The 12,076-nt window shown below is 38.6% G+C and overlaps 1 protein-coding gene across 1 annotated transcript in view; it reads right to left on the bottom strand.

Moving 5' to 3' along the window:
- Nucleotides 1-12,076, bottom strand: part of skd (mediator complex subunit skuld) — a 32,860-nt gene that overhangs the window by 20,057 nt on the left and 727 nt on the right. The gene's annotated exons all lie outside the window — the stretch shown is intronic.

The raw sequence follows: 12,076 nt of genomic DNA, 5'->3' as shown, positions 1-12,076 counted from the left end.
TAATCCTCCAGCGGTTCAGGGATACGTTTCATAGACACAATGAAAACTTGTAAGTGTAAAACGTAGAATTTGTAAACGATTTTTCAAGCGTTTGATATTTGTGAACGCGTATATACCGCGCGAAATACGACATAAGATAGCGTCGATTGCTGAAGCGTTTATATGAAATCGTCTACGAGAGAAACGACGAGCTAACTATTAATCGCATGAGGTAATGCTAAACGTTACGAAGATGATCGTGACAGCATAGCAATTTATGCGCCGATATCAAACCGCAATGCCACCCGAGCAGAAAATTTGTAGGTATCATCGTCAGAGTATCGTGACCGATGATAAGCATGAATGTGTGGGAAAAAATATAAAAAGAAAAATCGTGTATTCAGCGTGCGCAAAGAAGACGCGCCGCGCGGGGTCAGTCACGATTAAAATATCAATGTGGCATATCATCAATGCGGGGTATCCCGCATTCTATTTTTATTGCGCTGCAATGTATTTACGGTACCCGAGAGCATTCCCGCCTGCTATAGGTTCCCATTTCTGTTACTGCCCTCCTTACGCCCGTCGCCGTTAAAGCCGCACGAACGTTACGTCGCGTGCGTGTGCGTAACGAGGTAGAATTCTCGCGACGAACCAACAAACGAACGAGCGAACGAGCGAGCGAGCGAGCCGAGAGCCGCTCGCTCGAAAGTAGATTCACGGATCCTCGCGTTGTAATCGCCTTAGTTGAGAGAGCCTGCCTCTGCTACGGTAGATTCCTGCAGCTTGACGTTCTCCGTGTTTATACAGGGTGTCCCGCACACAGCTGCGCTTGTGTCTATACTACAATAGGATCATAAGCAGTAAAGACCGGAACACAGATCTTTGCCCAACACATAATGCATAAAGCAGAAAAAAATTAACCAATCAGAGTCTTTTATTCTATAGAAAGAAAGGAAATACAAGACTTTGATCAATTCATTTTCTTATACATTATGCCTTAAGCAAGATTCTGCACTTCCGCTCTAAGTCTTGAGAAATTTACTTGATCACGGTCAAATATAAGAAGAATAATCGATTATTGGTTAATTTCTTACGACCCTATTGTGGTACAGGTACTAGAAAGATCCTCGAATCCGGACGTTTTTGTATAGTTGGCGAAAGCTCGTTCCGCCAAACATGCGCGTCGATTTCATTCGGCATCGAGCGTTCCGTTTCCGAGCTTCGATTCAAATCTCAATCGCGTATCAGTTACTGTGGGACACCCCGTGTACCACGGCGTGTAGGACGTGCTGCGAGATAGAAGAAGGCGCGTTAACATTGAAAATGCATTGGGCGTTACCTGCGGTGCGTTGCGTTGCATCGCGGCGCGGTGCATCGCCGATGCCGATTCGCACAAGCGACCGACCGCTTGAGATCTAACCGGAGAGATTCTCCGCGAGCAAGAGACGCTCTTTTATCGCGTGTGTAGACTTATTCGTTCGCGCGTAAACCTTTTTTCTTCCTTCTTTTTTATCGCGTCGTTCGAGCAAGGCTTTACAACGTAACTCGACTGTTCTTCCGCGAAGGCGAGAGAGAGAGAGGCTCTCGAAGAGGAAATTGAAAGCGAGGGTACGGCTTAGTGAGTTTGCTTATCGTGTGCGCGATTTTTTTTCTCTTCGGGATTAGTTGCCGTGACACGGAGCAGATATTTTAAAAGTCAACGCAAAAAAATCTTTCCTTCCCTGAGTTATCTTCAAAATAGTCTTAGGCCAGTATTCATATTTCATCCGTTTAATCCGTTCCTATTTTAAGTCTTAAGTAATGTCTTAAGATGTCTTATGACATTTTCAGACTCTATTTAACACAGTTAAATATAAGAATTGACTATGAATACCGGCCTTAAAGTGCTATTTCATGAGACATTGAAGTTGAAAAGATCAGTATGACCACGTGGTCTAAATTTTGACACTAACCTCTGACACTGGAAGTTTGATAAATCCAATTTAAGATTAAATACTACATACATGACGCTACATCTTTTTGCATTTTCATTTTCTAGCGTCTATTTTAGTCATATCACTCATTTCTACAATGACATAACTCGGAAATAATCATTTTTTAACCTAAAAATAGAATGACTTTATAAAAAAGAATGAAAAAAAGGAAAAGAAAAAAGGGGAAGATCATACTTTAAAAGAATATACTTTTATTCCTCTATCATCAGTTACTATCAAAATTGTATTTTCAAGTTAATATTACAAAATTTTAATGATTCAAAATATTCAAACATTTTCTGAAAAACCTTGTTTTTCAATTTATGTCACTGTTGCAGCAAGTGAACGGTATAACTTATTTTGGCGCTGAAAATGAGCGTCGAGCATCAGCATGAAAAGGCGCCTTCCGCCTTTAGTGCATAAACGGCGAGTTGCGTTTGAGTTTTCGGAAAGGTGCGATGTTACGAGCGTGACAGGAACAGCATTTCGAAGCGTAATGGTACGATTATTAGGTGCAGTGAAGCGTAACGGTTATGCCGGTACTTGGCGATACAAACAAATCGGTCGCTAAGAGAAGTAAACTTCGAACTAGTGAAGTCCGGGATAAACGAAGTGAAGTTGTAGCGGATGATCTCTCCAACTGAGAAAACGCAGATCGCTGATGTTGTAACTACAGGTTTCGTTACATTCGCGCTTATTTGGCGTTTGTTCGATGCTTTATATATCTTTTCGCTTTTATTCTCGTTAGGAATTTTGTCAAATTACTCCGGACGATTCTATCTCCCTTTTTTGTACCGAGACTGAAGGAAGTAGATACTTTTTTCGTTATTCTGTGAAAAAAGATGATAGAGTTGTATGTTTAATGTAAGAGCTACTCAAACCTTCCCCAGATTTGCTGTTTCGACACAGCAACATTTCGATATTTCCTCTGAACGTTCTAAGTGTCGATTAATATTTATTAGAATTAATGTAACTTGGAAACTACATTTTTCGCTTGAAACGTGTGCGACCACGTATATGTAAATAACGCATATTTATTTATAAACGCTAGCAGACTCGTTTGCAAATTGTTTACGAAATTACTGTTGGAAAATCACTAAAACCTTGCATCAAGCACCGAAGCGTTTTATACGGTTGACGGGAAACTCGACTTTTAAATTTACGTCATTGACTACTCCGAAACGTATTGATAAAGTACATTTAAAGTTTTATGGTCCTCATGAATCGTCCTCAAACATTTTAAAGACAAGTGCATTCCTAACACTAATGCAAGTTTCTATCAATGTAAATTAACTTTAATCTCGATTCAATTTATTCTTCATCTTTTTCTGATTCTAAGAAATAAAACCGAGATTAAAGTTAATCTACTATTGACGGAAACGAACGTAAATCACCAAAAAATCCGCGAATTGAAAGCGTGCTTAGTGAGAGACACCTTGTATATAAACCGTTCGCTTCCTAATCGGTCACAATATCCTCGCACTCGGTCTATTTTTAAGTCGCCGGGATCGAAGGAAGAAGAAAAGGATGCAGCAAAGAGAGGGGGAGACGAAGGAGACGCAGAGAGAGAGAGAGAGAGAGAGAGAGAGAGAGAGAGAGAAGCTGAGACAACAGGCGAGCAACGACGACTCGAGGGCCCGTTGTTGTCTCAGCGGGGGGAATTAGCCAGGGCGCAGAGGCCTCCTCGTCGCGTGTTCCTCCCTCTCGTTCCTCTACCCCTCCCCGTCCCGCCAAATCACGGCGGATAGTTTAAAATTCGCCTTCGACAATCGCCTTTGTGCCTCGGAGCCGCGCAGCCACCGCACCGGTCGATTCCACCGGCCGAACCCCACACCGGTATATTTTCCTCAGGAACCGTACACAGTAACGGAATCGCACCCGCCGTCTGCCTTTCATCCCGCGGTGGAACCGCCGCCTCTTTCGGATTCGCGCCCCTCTCAGAATATAGACTCGCCGTCGCTCGATATTTCTCCCATAATACTTCCGCCTCTTCCCTCTAATTATCCTTAAGACGGTTAATCACCGTCAACGGTGAAAACGGTTTGGCCTGAATCTGTCGACACGCGCGATTTACGAACGCACGAAGGATTTTGATATCAAACGTGATTTCTGAAAAAAAACTTCCGAGTAACACCGCAATGTATACGGTAAAAGGTTTTGCTAAAGTATATAAAAATTTTGTTAGATCTGAAAATTATTTGTTGAACTATCAAAATTATTATGTGAGGTGAGAAAAATTTCTGGTTGAAAATGAACGAATCAGAATTTTATGGTTATTTTTGGTGCTTTGCAGCAAGACTCAAGAAACACACAGTGTAACATAGTGATCGTTTCATCTTTATTTAAAGTGGTTCTTTAGTAAAGTGCCGAACATTGGCCTCACGAGGGCCCACCTAAAATTACAAATATCTGCATAATTTGGATGAAATATTGAAATTACGTGTATATCTTAATGAAATAGTATGGAACATAGGATAGTAAATCAAGAACATCTTTATTGAACGAAAACAAGATAAGATTATGTTTACTTTTCGAGGTTATATTTATATGCAACTTTATGCACATAAATATCTTTCCAGAATGGCCGTTGACCTGTTACTTTTTTGTGACCATTAAAATCCTAAGTTTTTAAACTATTATAATCTCGTTTTTGAAAAAAGTCTATAATAAGATTTGTGTGAAGTTAGTCAAAGAAGCATTTGCGAGTTTTATATATCACTAAGTTATACGTAAAAGGTTATATTTTCAACATCTTTTCTCTCTTATTTCATCGTTAATCTACCGTAGAATTTTGCACACGTCAATTTCGATACTTAAACTTGGTTATATAAAAAAATTAGACATTTCTATGGTAACTCGATTTATTAAAGAATCGCTTTAACATTGGCAAACAATAAGAATGCAATGATTCACTTGTATCATTTGTGTCTCTTGATGGAAAACACTCTAAATAATCTAGTTGAGATAACCAGATGTCCAATTATGATGACCGAAATTTTGATTGATATAATCAAAATTTAACAGAAAAATACATGTACGCAAGTAATAATTATTTGTTTCAAGTATTTCGAAAGTTCATATATCCGCAAATCTATCATTATAAACATCAAATTTATTCAAAATATATTCTGAATCCTAATAAGCTGAATTAATACTTCAATCAAGATTATTAAATTAAAACAAATTTAATTTGCTTATTATATAAAGTCGTATCTTCTATCAACTTTATAATATTTTTCAAATGAAAATAAATTTTTTTTTAAGTACATATAATAATGAGTTTTTCTAAAATTTGTAATATTTTAAAATTATTATCAAAAGATATGCTTTATTAAAGATAACTGTTACTTAAAAAGGAAGAAATAAATTGAGTAATCACTTTCTTTAGCAATAAAATAATTTTTTTCTGTATGTATAGATTAATTCATTTTTAACCAGAAATTTTTGTTTCTCAAGCGATGCAAAAGGTTTTGACATTTTAGCGATTAATTTGCGTCATACATAATTATTTTGATAATCCAAAATTATTTTCAAATCTGTATCTACATATAACTAAATTTTTAAATACTCCAGCAAAAAAAATTTTAGATATTTCGCTTTTTCCATGTAAATAAGATGTATATCGCGGAGTCCCATATATGTATTTGTGGTAAAGGCAAAATCCGATCAGATCTGAGCGAAATTAATCATTGACGTTTCAATAAGTAAATACAATAAAGAAGAAACGTACAACTATCGACGAGTCAGGTTGCACGATGCATAAAGAGCCTCCTTAAAACACATCTTTATCTGAGCGTATTGGGAACGAGAGGATGATTGAGCACTTCTGAATACGGCAATGTCAATAGCAAGTCACTCATGAATAAGAGACTCGTATTTGGACACCCGGTATGAGCGAGCTGCAATCGATTGCAAAACTTTATTGCAAAAAGAGGTGTCGAAAAATTCAGAGAACCACATGATTTCATCTTGCTATTTCAAAAACAATGATAAATGAGCATCGTTTCAATGTCTTTCGCAAATTTGTACATTTCGCAAAGATATAATTAATCTTATTATTAATCATATCATCATGTTCACAAAATCATTTACATCGTGTGCCGCATTATCATAAATTTGCACGTTTTTTGCTTAAGGATTGTTCCACCCATCAACAAATAAAATAAAACAAGCATGTATTTGTGAACAATACGGCAACGGGAGGATATAAAGAGAGAACGACGTAAAAGCTAAGCGAAACTCGACACGGTGTTCCGTGTTCCGAGGCTCTTCCATAGTTGTAACTCGCGTCCTCGCAAGAGTCGGTGCAAGGCTTTCACCTAGGTTGGGCGGGGGACCCCGTTCGCGGCTTCCCCTACTGTCTCTCTCCCGCCGGAGAGCACCAGTTTCAGCATAATCTAGCCGAGTGACTTGGTCGGTGCCGCGCGAGAAGCTGCCGCCGCGTGCCTGACGTATCTACGCCTGCGAGAACGCGGGGAGTCGTTGGAACGCTACGACGACGTGGCCGCGTAAAAGCTGCCCCAGCGGTTCCCAAACCCGTGCGAAATAGGGACGTATACAGGGTGGTCCGTTTTTATCGGCCGATTCTCCGCAGAATGCCAGAACAAAGCGTTTTTATCAGATGACTCGCTTTCGAAGGTATCTATCGGATCCACAAAAATTCGAAAATCAGTATATTCGCGTAGCTCCCATGCATTCTCCTTAGGTCTGTTTTTTGTTCTGGCACTGGAATGCACTAGAACTCTCTTTCTCGCTTTCGTTAAATATCAAACATATGCCCATCTCACTTTAAGTTTCAAAACTGTATACTGGTGCAGCCACAGAAAACAGACCTATTGCGCCAGATAAAGTTTCGCTTCAACGGTGAATATATTTATACAATAAAGTCTCCTATTTAAAATAATTTTGACTGGAAATTATTCTTAAGTTTCAAATTTTTATATTTTTAATATTCGTCACTTTTTCGCTGATATTAACGTCCAGGTATGCTTTGGACATTCTTCGCAAATCGCCAAAAAAATTCTTCTCCGTATCGATAAATTCTCTAACAAATTTTTTTTAAGGATTTAAACTAATATTCAATTTACCTGTGACCTGCTAAGAAAAAATTTATCTATCGCTGTCAATCTGTTTTGCTGATAAATTTTAACTTCGACCTTTCGAGGAAAGTTTTCGATATAAAGCTTGTGTTTTAGAATTTCGATCATCGATAAACATTGGTTTAATGATCGTAAAACGTGGTTAATGTACGGGGGCATGGCGCGCGATCGTATTTAAATAATCACTACCGATTGACGACTCACGTATTTGATATTTTCGAAGGCAATGCCGTTTTGTCACCTTGATCTCAGCGGTCTGCCACGAGACGTAGTACCAGATGAAGTAGCTGATCGATTTTACCAATGTAATTTCCACCGCGCCACACTAAATTTGATCGCAACACGTCGCTGTTGTGTTGCGAGCCGAAGGGGAAGACGGATAAACCACCATACACACAACCAACCTCATTCATTGAATTACATCTTTCAAGCTGACGTTATACTTTTATTGCAAAAAGCAACCGCAGCTATGTCAAGGATATCAAGGATTGGGTCAAAGCGGATCCAATGATGAGCGGAGCAAATGTTAAATATTTTGTTAAACAACTATGCAACGATTCGCTTTTGGAGATATCGTGTTTATAAAAGTTATTTGCTTTCATCTCGCTAGCTTTCAATGACGTTTTACCATAGACTGCTGTGAATTCGTTTCAATTTCTGTTTGTAAATATTAATCGTCGTTGTAAACATCATTAATTGACTATTTATATACATGGAAAATAAAGTATTTGAAAAGGAACATAATTCTCATTGAATTTCATTTTATCAATGCCTCAACTTGTGTTAAAGTTGCCGTGACGATTTATGTTTTCATTGAAATTCTTGCCCAAGTCTACTAATCGACATTAGGACTATCTTCGTTGCGTGTCTCCGTTACTTTAATTAATCCGATTAAGCACGCGTGATTGGCGCGTTTCTCGTGTCGCCTAGTGTCGCTGTCTCGAAAAATTGAGTACCACTGAATGAGAATATTCTTACGTGCCGCACTTGAGTTTTACCGCGAATACACGAGACCGTAGGCACAAAAACTGCCACGAGCGATTTCTTCGCGATGTTTGACGGTGCGCGTGAGATTTGTACGTCGTTGTGTATATCAATAATGTTACACGCCGTCTTAATTAAGCTTAATCGTTACACGTTTCGCATCGTTAGACTTGTTTTCACGGACAATCCTGATGTTTACGCCAGCTTCGTTCCACAGAAACTAGTCGCTCGAAATGATATTCTATAGAGAAAGGAATTGTGAATTCTTGAATAATTAAAAGCTAATAATGTACGAAGATGTATGTTTTATCGTATTTTATATATGCTTTTGTATACGTTCTATTACAGTTTTATAATACACAATTGTTTCCTGCACTAAAAAAAATAATGTTACATCAACAGCATTATTTTAATTAAAAATAATCTTGTTAATTCATAACATGTATTAATGAAACAAATAAAATGTTATTAAAACACAAGCATAATGTATTTGTTTTACTAATGGTGTTATTGAATTAAAATTATTGTTAATTAAAATAATACTGTTGGTATAACATCATTCTTTTTCAATATATTTACTCCGTTGGAAAAAAATGTTTATGTCACGCGAATAAAAGCGGAGCTAATCGGTCGCATCTGACACGTAGGTAATACATTGGCTTTCAATTTCTATTGCATACTAATAAGTTCTAAACAAACTCTCGACTAATTATGCTTCGATACTCAGAAATGTGGCGTGACTTATGCAAATCGATTTCTGACACACGTGTGTAAATATTAATTAGGTAGATGTATATAATGTGGTACGTTCCACAAACCATCCGCATGAACTGATCTTCTCAAGAATGCGAGAACTATTTATTTGAATTTATTACAGTTTTCAGCTGATAAACCAAGATATAATTGAAAAAAAATCTTATCAAATCATGGAAAAGACGACTATGATTAACACAATATCTGTCAATAAAAATCTTCATAACGCTTTTCCATTTATCCATGTAATTATTCAGGTCATTAATTGCGACTGGCATTTGATTAAATTGTGTTAATTCTCGTGCACATATTCGTGCGACATAAAGAAACTAATTGGGATGTCAATAGCCGCTGCGCTACCTTTACGATCAAACAGCTTTGCCAGATTTTGCAATAAATTTGTGTATGCGTATATATCGCGTTTAATCGAATAAAATACATTCGCTGCTTCGCCGACGGGTCGAATTAGCTCGCAGCGTGGTTTTCATAAAGCTCCAAAAGCCCGTCGCTTTGTCGGAATTCAACGGAACGCGCGTCGATTTAAAGCGCAACTCCGCTCGTCCGCATAAAACTAAAAACGGTTTCTGTCGGACTTTTATATTGTAAAAATGTACATGTCATTGGTGCGAATTTTGCGAATGTAAAATATGCGAATAAACGAATATATCCCTTTTTTAAATTCTTTTTCTGGAAAAATACCCATTAGTCGAAAGCGACAAATCGTCGCGCATGTTGTTAATTTCGGAGAATAATAAATATCGATCGTAAATAAATAAAGACACGTGCCGCGCAAAAATTCGTCAATGACACAGAAAATGAATCGAGCTGGTTTCTTCACGCGATGGTCTCGCATGCTAAATATTTTTGACTTATTATGAATAACTATTTTTCACGAATCATATAATACGGAATAAATTGAAGACCGAAGCTGAATAGGAAATGTTCGTTATCGTTTTTCCAAAATAAACATTATGCCCATGTAATGAGAATGCGAATATGATTTCCGATTTTTTTCAGATTTTGATACATGCGTAGTTTAATGAAGTATCGTTCCTCGTACAAAATTTATATTATTAAATTACATTAATCTTAATCGACTGTTTTGCGTCTGTTTAAATATTATTTTCACACAAAAAGATATTGTCATTTACGAATTATTTTTGTGTTCCTGTTTTCATTTTTCATGGCCTATTTTCCCAGTTTTTCGTATATTAATATTTTGATTCTTTCCAATAATAACTTATTTATTCTATCAGTTGCTTTTATTAATTTCTGCTGTTAATGTATATTTTTGCCTATTTATTTCCTTTATTATTTTATTAATCTATCTTTAATAGATTACACTCCAAAGGTTTTCTTTCTTTTTTACGATCAACGTTTCATATTTGTGTTTCATTTATCCAAACACCCTTGAACTCTTCTATTGTTTCGCAAATTGACATACATTCTTTACATTACCATCTATAAATTATGGATTCGCAGACTGGGGGAAAAAATGAATGGTCGAGACGTCCTCGATGAGAAGGAAAAGATAGCTATCCGGTTATTTTAGGCATATCTTCAGACCTGTCGTCTGTTTTGTTAACTACTTTGTTTAGAAATGTACATGAAACTTATTTCTTATTGATTTTGAGATTCATAAAATCTCTAAGAAACACCCTTCCGTGACATTCGTTTTAAGATTCTATGAAGAATCAATCCTATAACAGAATTTAACCACTACATGTATGATATATGATATATTATTGATTGACCTATCCTTTTTGTCAACTTCAGTAAATTAGAATGAATAAGACAGTATAAGTTACACTAAAAAAAGTGGCGTTATATCAATAGTATTATATTTTAATTGAAAACAACATCTTTATTAATTCAATAACACTATTAATGAAACAAATACTTTACGTTCCTTATTTAATAAAATTTTATTTGTTTCATTAATACCGTTATATATAAATCAACAAGATTATTTTCATTGAAAACAATACTGTTGATAATTTTGTTCAGTGTAGAATGAGACAGCATATGTAAAAAAGAAACAGTATATATACTCTTCTCTCTCACTCTCGTTTTGACAAAACTGCCCGTGGCCAGACTCAGTTATGGGGTCTCTAGTTTCAACGATCCCGGAGAATCTGGATTCTTGTCGTGCGGGTCACAAAATATGTAAACCGTGACACGCCGAAGCTGCGACGAGGAGCTCCGAGGAGCAAAGGAAGACGGACGCATCGTCCGTTCGCAGTGACGTTTAGCCGCACTCTGTGGGAACGCGAGATGCAACGAACGGTAGAAAAATGTGTCCGCCTCGCCGTTAGCCTCCGTGTCGAATGCGTGACGGGCGCGTGTATGCGTGAGTCGCACGCACGCGCGCGGAATGAGCGAGTAGAGAAGAGAGAAGTAGCGTTTGAAAACAGAGGAGAGAAGCGCGACGAGAGGCCTTCCTCTCGCGCAGGTATAGACAGATAGCTAGCCGCGTATAACAGCCAACCAATCCTCTCGCATGCGCCTCGTCGCGATTCCGCGTCTTCGTGGAAATGATCGTGGCCGTCGAAAAACGAATATATACTCGCGAATATAACGTCACGCCTTCGGAGAAGCGAACTTTGTAAAATCGCCTGACACAGTTTTCATTCGACGTCGGCCGGCGCGACGCGACGCGAGACGCCGCACGTTGTTGCCTCCCTCGCGACACAAGTCGTTGAGGCGAAAGGAATGTTACGCGAGAGAAAGAGAGAGAGAGAGAGAGAGAGATCTCAGCTATCCGTTCTCGCGCCGCCACCGCTGTCGTTTCCTCCTCCTTCTCCTTCACGCGCGCTTGCGAAAAAGAGTCCGGGAGGCGGGAGCGTCGGCGGAGTGATTTTCTCAGCGGAATTTTCGCGGCTCGAAAAGACACCCGCGACCGAGAATCGAGTGTCTCTCGCTTGGAAGGTATACGAGACGCGATATTACTCGAGAACGAGAAAGAGAGCGAGAGAAAGATAAAGACGGAAAGAGAGACTACGGGGACACGGCGTGCCTTGCCTACTTGTGTTCTCTCGCCCTCTCTCCGCTCTCCTCTCGCGGTCACTTCTCTCCCTCCTCGCACCTCCCACTCGTTACTCGCTCTTTCTCTCTCTCTCTCTCTCCCTCTCGCTCGCTCGCACGCACGCACGTCGACTCTCTTTTTTTCCCCGTCTCGTCCAACGTACCGTAAGACTTCGGGGTCTGACGTGAATCAGGCGTGACATTGGCTCGACACAACAAAACTTCAAATCTCACTAACGTACACACATACACGCGTACGTACGG

The sequence above is a fragment of the Trachymyrmex cornetzi genome, unplaced genomic scaffold, assembly GCF_001594075.2.
Source record: "Trachymyrmex cornetzi isolate Tcor2-1 unplaced genomic scaffold, Tcor1.1 scaffold223, whole genome shotgun sequence".
Taxonomy (NCBI): Eukaryota; Metazoa; Arthropoda; class Insecta; order Hymenoptera; family Formicidae; genus Trachymyrmex; species Trachymyrmex cornetzi.
This window is presented reverse-complemented; position numbering and strand designations above follow the sequence as displayed.